Source organism: Pristis pectinata, chromosome 12 (assembly GCF_009764475.1).
Source record: "Pristis pectinata isolate sPriPec2 chromosome 12, sPriPec2.1.pri, whole genome shotgun sequence".
Lineage (NCBI taxonomy): Eukaryota > Metazoa > Chordata > Chondrichthyes > Rhinopristiformes > Pristidae > Pristis > Pristis pectinata.
This window is the reverse complement of record NC_067416.1, coordinates 52,610,253-52,628,625: the sequence shown is the minus strand read 5'-3', so window position 1 is coordinate 52,628,625 and position 18,373 is coordinate 52,610,253. Positions and strand designations below refer to the sequence as shown.

The following is an 18,373-nucleotide window of genomic DNA, read 5'->3' as shown; positions in this document are numbered from 1 at the left end:
AACCAATACCAATACCAATCACTCTCCCCAACCACTCTTCCATAACCTCAACTACCAGATTACTCATTAACCCCTTCTCACCCCGCAATCCTGAATTTAAAATAGCCTGTTTCTTTATTGGCTCCTCAATGCTGATCTAAAAGTTCCTCCTTTCAACACTCCATCAATTTGCCTTCCACATTATTCCCATGCACTTGGTTGGCCCAGTCTGTACGTTGGTGGCACGGTAGTGTAGTGGTTAGCACGACGCTATTACATTGCCAGTGACCCGGGTTCAATTCCGGCCGCTGTCTGTAAGGAGTTTGTACGTTCTCCCCATGTGTCTGCGTGGGTTTCCTCCAGGTGCTCTGGTTTCCTCCCACATTCCAAAGACGTACGGGTTTGGAAGTTGTGGGTGTGCTATGTTAGCACCGGAAGCGTGGAGACACTTGTGGGCTGCCCCCAAGAACACTCTATGCAAAAGATGCATTTCACTGTGTTTCGATGTACATGTGATGAATAAAGAAATCTTGTATCATCATCATTAAGGTGGATAAATCCCCAGGGCCTGACCAAGTGCCTCTTCGGACTTTGTGGGAGTCTGGAGAAGAAATTGCAAGACCCTTGTGAAGTTCGTGAAGACTGGAAGGTGTCTAATGTTGTTCTGTTGTTTAAGACGGGTAGCAAGGACAAGCCAGGGAACTGCAGGCCAGTCAGCCTGACATCAGTGGTGGGGAGGTTACTGGAGGGAATTCTGAGGGACAGGATCTACCAGCATTTGGACAGACAGAGTCTGACTAGGAGGAGTCAGCGTGGCTTTGTGCGTGGAAAGTTGTGCCTGGCAAATCTTGCAGTTTTATGAAGGGGCAACTAAAAGGGTAGATGAGGGGAGGGCAGTGGATGTTGTCTATTTAGACTTCAGCAAGGCCTTCAACAAGGTCCTGCACGGAAGGCTGGTCTGGAAGGTGAGGTCCCATGGAATCCAGGGAGACCTAGTCAGGTGGATTCAAAATTTGCTCGGAGGTAGGAAGCAGCGGGAGGTGGTTGAAGGTTGTTTTTCAGAATGGAGGCCGGTGACCAGTGGTGTGCCGCAGGGGTCGGTGTTGAGACCCTTGTTATTGGTTATTTCTACAAATGATTTGGATGCGAATGCACAAGGCTTGATCAGTAAGTTTGCAGACGACACAAAATTTGGAGGTGTTCAGAGTGAAGAAGGTTATCGTAGATTACAGGGGGATCTTGATCAGTTGGGGAAGTGGACCAAGGAGTGGCAAATGGAGTTCAATACAGATAAGTGTGAGGTGATGCATTTTGGAAAGTTAAACCAATGCAGGACTTATACCATGAATGGTAGGGCGCCGGGGAGTACAATGGAACAGAGGGACCTAGGAGTATAAGTGCACAGCTCGTTGAAAGCAGAGTCACAGGTAGACAGGGTGGTGAAAAGGGTGTTTAGTGCTCTGGCCTTCATCAGTCAGGGCATTGAGTACAAGAGCTGGGACATTATGTTGCAGTTGTACAAGTCGTTGGTGAGGCCGCACTTGGAGCACTGTGTACAGTGTTGGTCACCCTGTTATAGGAAAGATGTGGTTCAACTGGAAAGAGTGTAGAATAGATTTCATGGGATGTTGCCAGGACTCGAGGGCCTGAGTTACAGGGAGAGGTTGGCCATGCCAGATCTTTATTTCCTTGGAACGTAGGAGAATGAGGGGTGATTTTACAGAAATGTTTAAAATGATGAGAGGTGTAGATCAGGCGGGCAGAAGCAGTCTTTTCCCCGGGGTAGGGGAGTCCAAATCTAGGGGGCAGAGGTTTAGGGTGAGAGAGGAGAAGGAACATGAGGGACAACTTTTTCACACAGGGGGTGGTGAGTAACTGGAACGAGCTGCCAGAGGAAGTGGGTGAGGCAGGTACAACAGCATCATTTAAGAAGCACTTGGACAGGTACATGGGGGGGGCGGGGCTTGGAGGGATATTGGTCGAATTTAGGAAATTGGGACTAACTGGGTGGGCACTATGGTTGGTACGGACTCGATGGGCCGAAGGGCCTGTATTGCTCATTGACTCTGTAACTGAAGGGACTTTCCAGATTCCTCATTCGATGAGAAGGAATTCTGTTTGAGGGACTGAGGGGGGACTTTGCTCCACGTTGGGACGTGGACCTCAGGACCCTCAAGTACCGAAGTACCATCCCGCACAGTGTCTACAGACCTCACTGTTAGCCGTGCGTTTCACGCTGGAGGGCCAGCGGACTCGGGGAGGGTCCCAGAACTTCCAATCCCAGATACAGGAGCCTGAGGGTGCGTACCACCAGCCTCAAGGACAGCTTCGACCCCACTGTGATAAGACTATTGGACGTTTCTCCAATACGATGAGATGGACTCTGACATCACGATCTACTCTGTTGTGACTTTGCACCTTGTTGATCTGCACTTTCTCTGTAGCTGTGACACTTTACTCTGTACTGTGATTCTTTTTACCTGTACTACCGCAATGCCTCTGTAATAACTCAACGTAACTGCACTGTGTAATGAATTGACCTGTACGATCGGTATGCAAGACAAGTCTTTCACTGTACCTCGGTACAAGTGAAAATAATAAACCAATACCAATACCAATACAAAACTCGGGGTTGGGGCCTATGGTAGTGGAATGTAGGAACGTGTCTTGGAGCCAAATAATCTTGTGGCGGCAGCTGTTTGCGTGGATACCAGAGGAGATTGGAATGAACACGTCTGGACGAACGAGGGGCCTAAATGATGCTTTCAGCAGCAGATAAACTGGGCCGGTGGTAGTCAGGTGATGTTACCGTGGTGAAATTCAGTCATAGGTTAAAACTCAGGTCTGTGCCAGACACAACATCAAGGCTGCAAACGGTCAGGCTCAGCTTCAGACGACGTCCTGGGAATGGGGCCAGTGAGCTGAGTGTCGGGGACCAAAGACTCCGGCTTCAGGCTTCACACGGTTCGCTTGCAGAATATTTCCGCGCGTTAAACATTGGGTGTTGGTTGAACACTGTGATAGATCTGGGACACCGGAGACGTTGGAGAGGTAGAGCTGAATGTCATCAGCGGACACGTGGAGCCTGATGTTGTGTCTCCTGATGAGATAACTCAGGGACATCGTTTGTAAATCAGAGGATAGATCTCTGGAGTTTTCCGTGCAGAGACTGACAACAGTGTTTCTTTCATCACACAGTTATTGTCGGCAGAATGATTTGCGGTGGAGAACGAAGCTATTTAAAGGCGCTGTTCAGGCAGGTTTGCATGGCAGCCGAATTTACCCAAGAGCCACCGCGGCCGAGAAAGAGCCCACAGAGACCTGGGAGAGAGTGAAAGGAACTTGCAGAGAGGTTTGGACGGGGGTTGGGGCGGCGTTGGATCGATGGGGGGATTGAGTGGTAGTTGGGAGGGAGGGACAGATGGGGAAATAGGAGCATCTCTGATTGGCTTCACTGAGGCAACCCTAGCCTCGCTCTATGTTTTATCGACCTTTCTGGTGAATAGACTAACAAAGGCAGTTGGAGACAAGGCAATGTTCACGCTGTGAAATGTGGGCCAGAACTGTTGCCGAGCCCTGTGGTTCCAGCAACAGCTGCAGCATGTGTTTCACAGTTAATGAAATATCTCTTTGTGTTTGATTTCTCTCTCTCTACCTGCCCTCATTCATCTCGATCACTGACAGGTTTGTAAACTAAGGGTGAGGCCAGGGTTGCTGAGACATTCTCAATCGGAAACGTTCTCTTTGCCCTGTTTTTAAAGAAAAATTGCAGATGCCAGAATCTGAAGTAAAACCAGAAACTGCTGGAGAATTCAGCAGGTCAGGCAGCATCTGTGGAAAGTGAAATAGAGTTAATGTTTTAGTTTGGAGACTGCCCTTTTATCTGATTGCTCAATAAGTAATGATTTTTCAAGCAATCAAAGTTAGCATAGCCTTATGAAAGAGAAATTTACAAGTTACCCATTTAAAAGTGAGACAAGAGGAATTTGTTCTCTCAGAAGCTTGAGTCCTTGCATCATCTTGCTACAGAGAACTGTGTGACAGAGTCCTTGGGTATATTTCAGGTTGGGATAGATTCCTAATCAGTAGGGGAATCAAGGGTTATGGGGACAGGGCAGGAAAGTCAACCATGATCCTGCTGAATGGCAGAGCAGGCTTGAGACGCTGAATGTTCTACTCCTGTTCCCACTTCCTGTGGTTTTAATGGTGTATTTATCCCTTCCCCATCTTTTCTGCAATTTAAAACTTGTTTTCTCACTTTCTCGGTTCTGACAAAGGGTTTCCAACCCGAAACACAGATGAGCAAACTGAGATTGGGACCGGTCTCCAGACACTGCTGATGTCCAAATCATTGTAGGTAACAGATATAATTGGGACTTGAGGTCACAAAAGGGACAAGGTCCAACTCCCAGTGAATAAAAAAACATGCATTGTGAAAGTAATTGACCCATGTGGTTAAATTGTGTCAGTTAACACTGTGCTGAAGAAACAGAAATCCTTGTCAATAATGGTTATTTTACAACTCAACCATGTTCAATGTCCTTGGCTCCTTCTGCTACTGAGAACGTGTTCTATTCTGTCTAGATATAGAATGGTATCTCACACTTCTGTTCTGGAATATTAAGTGGCTAATAACGTTAGGACCACTAAACTGCCACACAATGACAATTTCCAAGAAGTGAGTCTAATCATGTACGCTTCACATTCAATGATCCTGAGGGCACGTACCACCAGTCTCAACGACAGCTTCTATCCCACCGTGATAAGACTATTGAATGGTTCCTTTATACAATGAGATGGATACTGAGCTCATGATCTACCTTGTTGTGACTTTGCACCTTATTGTCTACCTGCACTGCACTTTCTCTGTAGCTGTGACACTTAACTCTGTACTGTTATTGTTTTTACCTGTACTACCTCAGTGCACTCTGTACTACTCAATGTAACTGCACAGTGTAGTGAATTGACCAGTGTGACCAGTATGCAAGACACATTTTTCACTGTACCTCAGTACGTGACAATAATAAACCAACACCAATACAATTGGAGCTGAGTTCAATTGAGATTAATAGGGAGAAGGTGCTTGGAAAACTAAAGGGGCTTAAGGCTGATAAGTCTCCCGGACCGGATGAGGTGCATCCCCGGGTTCTGAAGGAGGTGGCTGTGGAGATAGCGGAGGCGTTGGCGATTATTTTTCAGGAATCGATAGATTCTGGCATGGTTCCGGAGGACTGGAGGGTAGCGAATGTAGTTCCGTTGTATAAGAAAGGTGGGAGGCAGCACAAAGGCAATTACAGACCTATTAGTCTGACGTCAGTGGTGGGAAAATTATTGGAGTCTATCCTCAAGGAGGAGGTTACCGAATACCTAGAGGCGCAAGGCAAGATAGGACCTAGTCAACATGGTTTTGTGAAGGGGAGGTCCTGTCTGACCAACCTATTGGAGTTTTTTGAAGAAATCACAGGTAGGGTGGATAAGGGAGAGGCGGTAGATGTTGTGTATTTAGACTTTCAAAAGGCCTTCGATAAGGTGCCTCACAAGAGACTGATTAATAAGATGAGAGGTCATGGAATTATGGGTAGGGTAGCAAAATGGGTGGAGAATTGGCTGGCTGGCAGGAAGCAAAGGGTGGAAATAAAAGGATCTCGTTCTGGTTGGTTACCGGTTACTAGTGGTGTGCCGCAAGGGTCGGTGTTGGGGCCTCTCCTTTTTACCTTGTACATCAATGATTTGGATGATGGAATAAATGGTTGTGTGGCTAAGTTTGCGGATGACACCAAGATAAGTGGAGGAGTAGGGAGCATAGAGGAAATAGAAAGAATGCAGAGGGACCTAGACAGTTTAGGAGAATGGGCAAGGAAATGGCAGATGAGATTCAATGTTGAGAAATGTGCAGTTGTACACTTTGGAAGTAGAAATAAGCGGGTAGATTATTATCTAGAAGGAGAGAAGATTGATAGTGCGGTAGTACAAAGGGACTTGGGGGTACTCATACAAGATACCTTAAAAGTTAACCACCAGGTTGGATCGGTGGTTAAGAAAGCGAATGCTATGAATGGCATTCATCTCGAGAGGTATAGTGTATAAAAGTAAGGAAGTGTTGATGAGGCTCTACGGGGCGCTAGTGAGGCCTCATTTGGAATACTGTGCGCAGTTTTGGGCCCCGCATCTTAGGAAGGATGTGCTGACGTTGGAGAGGGTTCAGAGGAGATTTACGAGAATGATTCCAGGAATGAAAGGGCTTAAGTATGATGAGCGTTTGTCGGCTCTTGGACTGTACTCGCTGGAGTACAGAAGGATGAGAGGGGACCTCGTAGCGACATTTAAAATGTTGACAGGTAAGGATAGAGTAGATGTGGCTAGGCTGTTTCCCTTGGTGGGCGTGTCCAGGACCAGAGGGCACAATCTTAGAATTAGAGGGTACAGTTTCAAGACAGAGATGAGGAGAAGTTTCTTTACCCAGAGGGTGGTGAAATTGTGGAACTCCTTGCCACGCACAGCAGTGGAGGCCAGATCAGTGGGGGTATTCAAGGAGGAGATAGACAGATATCTAAATAGTCAGGGTATCAAGGGATATGGGGATAAGGCTGGCAAATGGGATTAGAATAGTTTTTTTTTCTCTCTCTCTTTTTTTCCCACCCCATTTCTTTTTCCCTTTTCCTTGGAGCAGACTCGATGGGCCGAATGGCCTGCTTCTGCTCCCTTATCTTGTGATCTTGTGACAATCGCCAAGTCCAACACCACCAAGACCCAAAACGTTGACTGTCCATTATCCTCCATAGATGCTGCCTGACCCACTTTGAGTTCCTCCAGCTCCCTTATGTATTGCTTCAGATTTGCAGCATCTGCAGTCTCTTGTGTCTCCATCTGCAGAAAGAGGGAATGTTTTGGCTTTGATACCCCTTTTAACAGTGAAAGACAGAAAACACATTGAATTTCAGTGGCAGAGTAGGTGAGGGAGGCAACGGGTAGAACAAAGGGAAGTGACAGAAATGGCCCATTCTGATTATAGATGGAAAGACAACCAGAGATTTTGATGCCAGTCTGGATGCTGCAATGTTCCTAGATGGAAGATGACGTTCCTCAAGCTTGTGTTTGTCGTTATTATAACAGCTCGCTAGAGACTAAAATCTCAGCTGAAATACTGTCCTGCACCTATTGATGACTTTTGTAAATTTCTTTTACAGGATCCAACATGCAGAGGATTTGGTAATGGGAATCTCAAAAACAACATCAGCGAATTCACACTGGGGAGAGGCCGTTCACCTGCTCTGAGTGTGGGAAGGGCTTCCTTCAGTCATCCCTCCTGTTGACACACTGGCGTGTTCAAACTGGGGAGCGGCCATTCTCCTGCTCAACGTGTGGTAAGGGATTCACTCAGTTATCCAGCCTGATGTCGCACCAGCGAGTTCATGCCGGAGAAAGACCATTCTCCTGCTCGGAGTGTGGGAAGGGCTTTGATCAGTCATCCCACTTGCAGGCACACCAGCGAGTTCACACTGGGGAGAGACCGTTCTCCTGCTTAATGTGCGGGAAATGATTCACTCAGTTATCCAGCCTGATGAAGCACCAGCGGGTTCACACTGGGGAGAGGCCTTACACCTGCTCCGAGTGCGGGAAGGGATTCAATAGTTCGTCCCATTTGCTGAGACACCAGAGAGTTCATGCCAGGGAGAGGACGTTCATCTGCTCAACATGTGGGAAGGCATTCATTGATTCATCTGGCATGCTGAAGCACCAGCAGGTTCACACTGGGGAGAGGCCGTACACCTGCTCCGAGTGTGGGAAGGGTTTCACTCGGTCATCCTATTTGCTGACGCACCAGAGAGTTCACACCGGGGAGAGGCCATTCTCCTGCTCAATGTGTGGGAAAGGATTCACTGAATCATCCAGCCTGATAAGACACCAGCGAGTTCACACTGAGGAGAGGCCGTTCTCCTGCTCAACGTGTGGGAAAGGATTCACTCAGTTGTCCAACCTGATAACGCATCAGCGGGTTCACACCAGGGAGTGGCTGTTCTACTGCTCAATGTGTGGGATGGGGTTCACCCATTCATCTGATGTACTGAAACACCGGCGAGTTCACATCGGGGAGAAGCCATACACCTGCTCCGAGTGTGGGAAGGGATTCACTTGGTCATCCCACTTGTGGAGACACCAGAGAGTTCACACCGGGGAGAGGCCGTTCAGTTGCCCTGAGTGCGGGAAGGAATTCACTCAGTCGTCTGTGCTGCTGATACACCAGCAGGTTCACAGTGGGGAGAAGCCATTCTCCTGCTCAACGTGTGGGAAACGATTCACTCGGTTATCCAGCCTGATGAGACACCAGCGAGTTCACACTGGGGAGAGGCCTTTGAACTGCCCTGAGTGTGGGAAGGGATTCCCTTGGTCATCTGACCTGCTGAAACACCAGCGAATTCACACTGCAGAGAATCATTAAACATGCTGTATGCTCAATGTACAACCATCACTGCTGCTGAAATCTAGCACAAATTCACAAGTGTTGCAGGTGTTCACGGGGGTTGGATTCTGTTGATGCTGCTGATCTCGCCCAGGATTGAACACTGGTCATTGGGCACACGTGATTTCCTTTTGTAATCTCTTTAACTGAGTTAGAGTTCAATGTTCTGGATCTCTGATTAAAATAAAGCTGTTCTGTTTGAAACACTTTATCTGAGGCCCTTCCTGTCTCTGCAATGCACACAATGAACAGTAAAAAAGAGAGGCCATTCAGCCCATCTGGTGCCTTCCACTGTTTCTGCTCCGCACCAGCCTCCTCCCATCTCACCCAGTGTGAATATTCAGAGGAATAGAGAGATGCAGCACAGAAATGGGCCCTTTGACTCACTGAGTCTGCACTGATTGTGCACAAGGCAGGGAAATTGCTGGATGTGGCATCAGTCAGGGGTCACTCATCTGAGATGAAGAATGTCTTCCCTTGAGAAATCAGCATCTCTGGAATTCTCGGTGCCAGAGACTTGCAGAGACAGAGTTATTCAGTACATTCACAGTGGAGATGCACAAACATCTGACTGACAAGGGAGTTGAAGAGTGTGGAATGGGAAAATGGTGTCTGAGGCCAGGGTCGGATCAGTGTGATCTTGGGTAATGGAGCGGCTGAAGTGGCCGACACTTCTGCTCCTGTTTCTTGTGTTTCTGCTGTTGTTTTTGAGTATTACAACCTTAAAAAGACTCAGGTCAGTCAAACTTGGTTTCCCTTTCATAATCATCTCTGTCTCTCCATTTCTATTATCAGAAGATAAGATATCTTTATTAGTCACATGTACATCGAAACATAGTGAAATGCATCTTTTGCGCAGAGTGTTCTGGGGGCAGCCCACAAGTGTCGCCATGCTTCCGGCGCCAACATAGCACGTCCACAATTTCCTAACCCGTACGTCTTTGGAATGTGGGAGGTAACCGGAGCACCTGGAGGAAATCCACGCAGACCTGGGGAGAATGTACAAATTCCTTACAGACAGTGGCTGGAATTGAACCCGGGTCACTGGCACTGTACAGCATTACACTAACCGCTACATAGATACCTTTCAGATTCTCCGTTTGATTGATCTCACACTAACCGGCCTACAGTTGTGTTTCCTCTTTCCCTCCTCAAATACTGGGGGTGACATTTGCTGCCTTCCAAACTGTGGGAAATGTTCTCAAATCTGCAGAATGTTGGAAGATGACAAATCTATTCGTCCACTGTTTCCCTCAGCACCTCATTCACACCCTGAGGACCCAGGTTATCAGCTCTGAATTTATCACCTTTACCTTCCTATTCATTCCTCCAGCTCTCATATTTTACTGATGATAATTTCATTGAGTTCCTCATTCAGTCTGGACCTGTCGTATTTCTGTGAGGCATATTGTGTCTTCTGTGAAGACAGACAGAAAATATTCGGTTACCTTCCCCGCCATTTCCTTACACATCAATATCGTTTCTCCTGTGTCTATGTAAGGGACCAACATTAACCTGAGCTCAGCTCTGTGTACACACATACAGAAGCTCTGAGAATCTATTTTTATGTTTCTTGTCAGACAACTCTCATATTCCACTTTGCCTTTCTTTATCAAAGGCCCCCCCCCTTTGCTGAACATTTTTCTAATCTGCAGGTTTACTGCTTTATCTTGGCAAAATTTTAAGCCTTTCCTTTAATCGAACACTCTCTTTAAATTCTCTTGTTATTGACCACTTTTCCTTGTGTTTTTTTGCCTGTAAAGAATACATATTACATTGAAAGAATTAAAACTGAGTTTCCATGTTGCCCCTGCTTGTTTGCCATCATGTCCTTTAATCTTGTTTCCCAAATTTTGCCCCTTGCTTCAGCAGTTAGATTTACGATTGGAGTTTTAGATTGAACTCAACCCCTTCTCAATTTTTCTAAATCTGTCATAAAAACACCTTAACCACCAGATCATCAATTAACCCTTTCTCATAACGAAGTAAAGAATGTAAAATAGCTATCCTCTCATTAGTTTCTCAACACCCTGGTCTAGAAAACTATTTATTACAGACTTTATGAATCCTTCCCCCACACTGTTGCTGCGATTTGCTGCGGCCGATCTACAGAGTCAGAGAGTTAGAAAGCACGGAAACAGGTCCTTTCACCCACCGAGTCCAAGCTGACCAAGATGCCCCATCCAGGCTGCTCCCATTTGCCAGCATTTGGCCCAGAGCCGCCTAAACCTTTCTGATCCATGGGCCCGTCCAACTGTCTTTTAACAGTTGTTATTGTACCTGCCTCAAGCACTTCCTCTGGCAGCTGATTCCACATAGATACCATCCTTTGTGTAAACAAATAAAAGTTTCCCCTCAAGTTCTTAATAAATCTTTCCCCTCTCATCTTAAACCTACACCCTCTGGTTCTTGATTCCCCAACTCTAGGGCGGGGGGGGGGGGGGACGGGGGTGGGGGAAGACTTTGAGTGCATTCACCCTGTCTATGCCCCTCATGATTTTAAAAGATCTATAAGATCTCATAAAATCTTTATAACACCTCTATAAGATCTTAAAACACCTCTGTAAGATCACCTCTCAGTCTCCTATGCTCTAAGGAATAAAGTCCTAGCCTGTCCACAGTCCTCGGCCCACTGCCTCAGCTGATAAAGATCCCCTTGTAATTTTTGATGACCTTCTTCATTGTCCACTCCAGCACCTATTTTCGTGTCATCTGCAAACTTACTCACCGTGCCCTGTGCTGTCGTATCCAAATCGTTGATGTGGATGACAACCGACAACGGGCCCAGCACCAAGCCCTGAGGCGCACCAGTGGTCACGGGCCTCCAGTCCGAGAAACAACCTTCCACCATCGCCCTCTGCTTTCTACCATCGAGCCAATTGTGTGTCCAATGAGCCAGCTCTCCCTGGATCCCATGCCATCTAACTTTCCAGAGCAGCCTACCATGTGGAACCTTCTCAAAGGCCTTACTGAAGTCTATGTAAACCACGTTACCACCCTGGCCTCATCAACTTTCTTGGTCACATCATCAAAAAACTCAATCAGGTTTGTAAGACACGATCTCCTGTGCACAAAGCCGTGCGGAAATCCCCAAATCAACCCTAGAGACACAAGAGATTCTGCAGATGCTGGAATCTGGAGCAACACACAGACACCAAATGCTGGAGGAACTCAGCAGGTCAGGCAGCATCTGTGGAGGGAAATAAACAGTCGACGTTTCGGGGCGAGACCTTTCTTCAGGACTCAACCTGAGACATGGACTGTTTATTTCACTTCACAGATGCTGCCTGACCTGCTGAGTTCCTCCAGTATTTGGTGTGTGTTGTCCCTAATCAATCCCTGTCTGTTCAGATGGACATGTATCTGATCCCTCAGAGTCCTTTCCAGCAACTTGCCTATCACAGATGTTAGACTTACTGGTCTATAGGTCCCAGGTTTCTCTTCCCCACCCTTCTTAAATAAAGACATAACATTCGCTCTCCTCCAGTCTACCGTCACCTCACCTGTGGCTAACCATGATGCAAATATCTCAGCCAGGGCTCCCACAATTTCTTCTCGAGCCTCCCACAGTGTTTTTGGATATACCTGGTCAGGCCCTGGAGATTTGTTGACCTTCATACCTTTTAAGACATCCAGCACCTCCTCTACTTTAATGTGGACTATCCCTAAGACCTCCCCACTTAGTTTTCCCAGTTCTAAAGACTTCATGTCTTTCTCCATGGTTAAAAACAGAGGAGAAATATTCATTAAGGACGTTGTCTATCTTTTGCGGCTCCACACAAAGATGTCCCTTTGGTCTTTGGGGGGGCCGTATTCTCTCCAGTAAACTCTTTTTCCCTTCATAGAAAATCACTATGGATTCTCCGTAATCGTCTCTGCCAAAGCATCTCATGCCCCCTTTTTGCCCTCCTGATTTCCTTCCTGAGTACACTCCTGCATCCGCTATGAAGAAGAGAGAAGAGAGGGAAGGGAGAGGCCAGAGTGGGTGGAGAGAAGGAAGGGGGTCAGGGTGGGGGGAGAGAGAGGGAGAGGGGGAGTGGGGAGGGGGAGGGGAGAAAGAGGAGGGAGCCGGGAATGCCCCAACATGACGTCATGTGAAGTTTCTGCAGGTCCTCACCGGACCCAAAGCCCCACCTCGGGGCCAAACACCACAGCCCGGGCGTGGATAAAGCCCCCGCCCCGGCGCTCCGTTCCCACCTGCCGCTGGGAGCCATGCGTGGGGAAGGTCCCGTCCTTGGGACCACACGCTCCGTGCAAACACAGGGGGGAGAGGCTGGGGGTGGGGGGAGACGGTGGGGGGTGTTTTAGACTCCCCTACCCTGGGAGGGGGGTGGGTGCAGAGAGACAGTGACCGTCCACCTTATTTACGCCCCTTGTGGTTCTATAAACCTCTATCAGGTCCCTCCTCGGCCTCCTATGCTCCGGGGAAACAGTCCCAGCCTGCCCAGTCTCTCCTTATAACTCAAGCCCTCTGGTCCCGGCGACATCCCCGTGAACCCTGTCCCTGCACATGACATCCTTCCCGCAGAATGGCAACCGGAGCGACACACATGATCCCGGTCTGGTCTCACCAAGAGCTTCCGCAGAATCTGGGACCAACAGCGGAGTTGAAAACGTCACATCGAGTGCAAGGAGACACATCAGGTGCCCGTTCTGTACCCAGATACAGAGTCCGTGTCTGCATCCATCGTGTCTGGGCCCTCGATCTGTGGGCAATCCCTCTGGGATCTGGCTCAGAACGAGCCAAGCACAAATTCCTGCTCCCAATCACTCACAGTGACCCGTGGGTGAGAGAGGGTTCCTGCCTCAAGGAGCACTGTGTTGGAGAGAGAGGAGGAATCAGCCAGGGTTCCTGCTCCCCGTCACTGCCAAGTGACCCATGGGTTGGTGCTGGGGTGCGGGGGCGGGGGACGGTATCAGCCAGCGTTCCTGCTCCCCATCACTGCCCAGTTACCCCTGGGTTAGAGAGAGAGGGGGAGGGAATCAGTCGCAGTTCCTGCTCCCCATCACTGCCCAGTGACCCTGGGGTCAGAGAGGAGGGTGGGGTGGAACCAGCAGGAGCTCTTGCTACTTCACACTGTCCATTCAGCAGGGGTCGGAGCGAGCAGGTTGGTTTTCAATGGATTCCCGCACAAACAACTTGGTGAGCTGTCCCAGAATAATTGACCCGTCTGCTCTTGGGTGAATGCGACCTGTGTGTGTGCCGTGTATTTGCATCATTGTGATAGTGGCTCTTTGTTGTCCCAAACACAGGCAAATCATTTCCTCTGGTGATGCACAGCTGGAGGTGGGGTTTTCTGCACAGCTGGGATGGGGAGCAGGAACTCTGGCTGATTCCTGACATTTTCTGCTTTGTCTGGTCTGAATAGGTTGCCTCATCTTGTGTCTCCTGATGAGATAACTCAGGAACATCGTTTGTAAATCAGAGGATAGATCGCTGGAGCTTTCCGTGCACAGACTGACAACAGTGTTTCCTTCATCACACAGTTATTGTTGGCAGAATGATATGCAGTGGAGAACGAAGCTTTTTAAGGCGCTGTTCAGATTTGTTTGCATAGCAGCCGAATTTACCCAAGAGCCACCGTGGACGAAAAAGAGCTCTGGCTGCAGTGAGCGAGCTCTAGAGGTGACGTTATTTGCACGCCACACTGGACCAGGAAGTTTCATCGAGTCCAGGGTCCGGCCCACGGTTGGGGTAAGAATCCCTGCGGGCTGCAGGATCACTGCGGGTGGCCACACTGAGCAGTCCCGGCCTTTCTCTCCCCTTCCCCCTCCCGCTCCACACGGGGGACCCGGGCACTTTCCTGCTTAAAATCAAAGCAAACCCAGTGAGTGCGGGAAGCCCTCAGCAGGTGAGGGCAGTGTCTGTGGAAAGAGAAACAGGGAACTTTTCAAGTCCGAGACCCTTCCGTTAGACCTGGGAGAGAGCAAAAGTAACTTGCAGAGAGGTTTGGGTGGTGGAGGTGGGGGAAGAGGGGGATGGATAGGGGGTGGGGGAGGGAGAGATTCAGGGTTAGGGAGGGATGTGGGGGTGGGATGGATGGGGAGAGATAGATCGGGAGGAGGGATTGATGGGGTGGCTGGTGTAGAGTGCGGGGAAGCAGAGATTAGAGGGGTGCTGGAGGGATAGATGGGGGTATAGAGGAGGGATTGGGGTTGGGAGGGATAGATTTGGGGATGGAGGAGGGATAGATGGAGGAGGAGGGATAGATGGGAGGAGGGGAAGTGATGGGCGGGGGGACGGGGAAGGATAGATGGGGGATTGGAGAGGGATAGATGGGTGGGGGTGCGGATAGATTGGGGGGTGTTTGAGGGAATGATTGGGAGAGGGAGGGATGGTTTGGGTGAAGAGATAGATTGGGGGATGGATAGATATGGGTGGGAGGGAGGAATAGATGGGGTGAGGGAGGGATACATGAGAGGGAAAAAGGAGCATCTCTGATTGGCTTCACTTAGGCAACCCTAGCCTCGCTTTATGTTTTATCGACCTTTCTGGTGAATAGACTAACAAAGGCAGTTGGAGACGAGGCAATGTTCACGCTGTGAAATGTGGGCCAGCACTGTTGCCGAGGCCTGTGGTTCCAGCAACAGCTGCAGCATGTGTTTCACTGTTAATAAAATATCTCTTTGTGTTTGATTTCTCTCTCTCTCTACCTGCCCTCATTCATCTCGATCACTGACAGGTTTGTAAACTAAGGGTGAGGCCAGGGTTGCTGAGACATTCTCAATCGGAAACATTCTCTTTGCCCCGTTTTTAAAGAGAAATTGCAGATGCCAGAATCCGAAGTAAAACCAGAAACTGCTGGAGAATTCAGCAGGTCAGGCAGTAATTTACCCATGTGGATAAATTGTGTCATTTTACACTGTGTTGAAGAAACAAAAATCCTTGTCACTTATGGTTATTTGACAACTCAACTGTGTTCAATGTCCTCATCTCCTTCTGCCACTGAGAACATGTTCTATTCTGTCTGGATACAGAATGGTATCTAACACTTCTATTCTGGAATATTAAATTTAAATTTTTTAAATTTTATTTACAGCATGGTAACAGGCCCTTCCAGCCCAACGAGTCCGCGCCGCCCAGCTTAAACCCAAATTAACCTACCCGTACGTCTTTGCAATGTGGGAGGAAACTGGAGCACCCGGAGGAAACCCACGCAGACACGGGAGAACGTACAAACTCCTTACAGACAGTGATGGGAATTGAGCCCCGATCGCTGGCGCTGTAATAGCATCGCGCTGACCGTTACACTACCGTGCCGCCCGTACCGTGCCGTCAGTTACGTACTGTAAGTTGTAGTTACGTACCGTACCGTAAGTTGCAAATAACATTTGGACCACAAAACTGCTACTCAATGACAATCTCCAACAAGTGAGTCTAATTGCCTACCCTTCACGTTCAATGATCCTGAGGGCACGTACCACCAGGCTCAAGGACCGCTTCTATCCCACGCTGATAAGACTATTGATTGGTTCCCTGATACGATGAGATGGATTCTGACCTCACGATCTACCTTGTTGTCACCTTGCACCTCATTGTCCACCTGCACTGCACTTTCTCTGTAGCTGTGACACTTTACTCTGTACTGTCATTGTTTTTACCTGTACTACCTCAATGCACTCGGTACTAACTCAATGTAACTGCACAGTGTAATGAATTGACCTCTACGATCGGAATGCAAGACATGTTTTTCACTGTACATCAGTCCAAGTAACAATAATGAACCAATACCAATGCATATGCCAAGTCCAACACCACCAAGACCCAAAATGTTGACCATCTATTTCCTTCCATAGATGCTGCCTGACCCACTTTGAGTTCCTCCAGCTCCCTTATGTATTGCTTCAGATTTCCAGCATCTGCAGTCTCTTGTGTCTCCATCTGCAGAAAGAGGGAATGTTTTGGCTTTGATACCCCTTTTAACAGTGAAAGACAGAAAATACATTGAATTTCAGTGGCAGAGTAGGTGAGGGAGGCAACGGGTAGAACAAAGGGAAGTGGCAGAAATGGCCCATTCTGATTATAGATGGAAAGACAACCAGGGATTTTGATGTGAGTCTGGATGCCTGCAATGTTCCGAGATGGAAGATGACGTTGTTCCTCAAGCTTGTGTTTGTCATTATTACAACAGCTCACTACAGAGGCTAAAATCTCAGCTGAAATGCTGTCCTGTACCGATTGATAATTTTGTAAATTTCTTTTACAGGATACAACAAGCAGAGGATTTGATTATGGGAATCAGAAACACAACATCAACAAATTGAATCTGGGGAGAGGCCGTTCACCTGCTCTGAATCTGGGACGGGATTCACTCAATCATTCCAGTTGCTGATGCACCAACAAATTCATAAAGAGGCTGTGTATCTGCAGTGTGGGAAGGCCTTCCTTCAGTCATACCTCCTGATGACACACCGTTGGCTCAAAGGGATTGGCTCAGGTATCCAGCCTGATGACGCACCAGCGAGTTCATGCCGGGGAAAGGCCATTCTCCTGCTCGGAGTGTGGGAAGGACTTTGCTCAGTCATCCCACTTGCTGGCACACCAGAAAGTTCACACTGGGGAGAGGCCGTTCTCCTGCTCAACGTGTGGGAAAGGATTCACTCAGTTATCCAACCTGAGAGACCACCAGCGAGTTCACACCGGTGAGAAGCCGTACACCTGCTCCGACTATGGGAAGGGATTCTCTCAGTCATCTGAGCTGCTAATACACCAGCGGGTTCACACTGGGGAGAGGCCGTACACCTGCTCTGAGTGCGGGAAGGGATTCATTCGGTTGTCCCATTTGCTGACACACCAGAGATTTCACACCGGGGACAGGCCGTTCATCTGCTCGACATGCAGGAAGGGTTTCACTCGGTCATCTGAGCTGCTGATACACCAGCGGGTTCACACCGGGGAGAAGCCATACGCCTTCTCTGAGTGTGGGAAGGGATTCACTCGATCGTCCTATTTGCTGATGCACCAGAGTGTTCACATCGGGGAGAGGCCATTCATCTGCTCGACATGCGGGAAGGGATTCACTCAGTCATCGCATTTGCTGACACACCAGCGGGTTCACACTGGGGAAAGGCCGTACACCTGCTTCGAGTGTGGGAAGGGATTTACTGATTCATCCCATTCGTTGAGACACCAGAGAGTTCACACTGGGGAGAAGCCGTACACCTGCTCTGAGTGCGGGAAGGGATTCACTCAGTCGTCCCATTTGCTGACACACCAGCAAGTTCACAGCAGGAGAGGCCATTCATCTGCTCGACATGCGGGAAGGGATTCTGTCAGTCATACGACTTGATGACACACCAGCGAGTTCACACCAGAGAGATGCCCTTTGCCTGCCCATCATGTGGGAAGGGATACACTCCGTCACCCAGTCTGGTTAAGCAGCAGTGATTTCACACTGGGGAGAGGCCGTTCTCCTGCTCGGAGCACGGAAAGGGATTCCATTGGTCATCTGAGCTGCTGAAACACCAGCGAATTCACACTGTGGAGAAAGATTAAACATGCTGCCAGCTCAATATACAACCGTCACTGCTACTGAAATCTAGCACAAATTCACAAGTGTTGCAGGTGTTCACGGGGTTCAGATTCTGTCGACACTGCTGACCTCACCCAGTATTGAACCCTGATCATTGGCACAGTTAATTTTCTTTAGTAATCTCTTTAACTGAGTTAGAGTTCAATGTTCTGGATCTCTGATTAAAATAAAGCAGTCTGTTTGAAACACTTCATCTGAAGCCCTTCCTGTCTCTGCAATGCATACAATGAACAGTAGAAAGAGAGGCCATTCAGCCCATCTGGTGACTTCCAGTGTTTCTGCTCCACACCAGTCTCCTCCCATCCCACCCAGTATGAATATTCAGAGGAATAGAGAGATGCAGCACAGAAATGGGCCCTTTGACTCACTGAGTCTGCACTGATTATCAAACAGTCATTTA

The 18,373-nt window shown here is 48.5% G+C and overlaps 1 pseudogene; it reads left to right on the top strand.

Annotated features, from left to right (window-relative positions):
• LOC127576624 (zinc finger protein 208-like) overlaps positions 1–18,022 on the top strand; it is a 149,913-nt pseudogene extending 131,891 nt beyond the window's left edge.
• Positions 18,023–18,373: the final 351 nt, after the last annotated feature.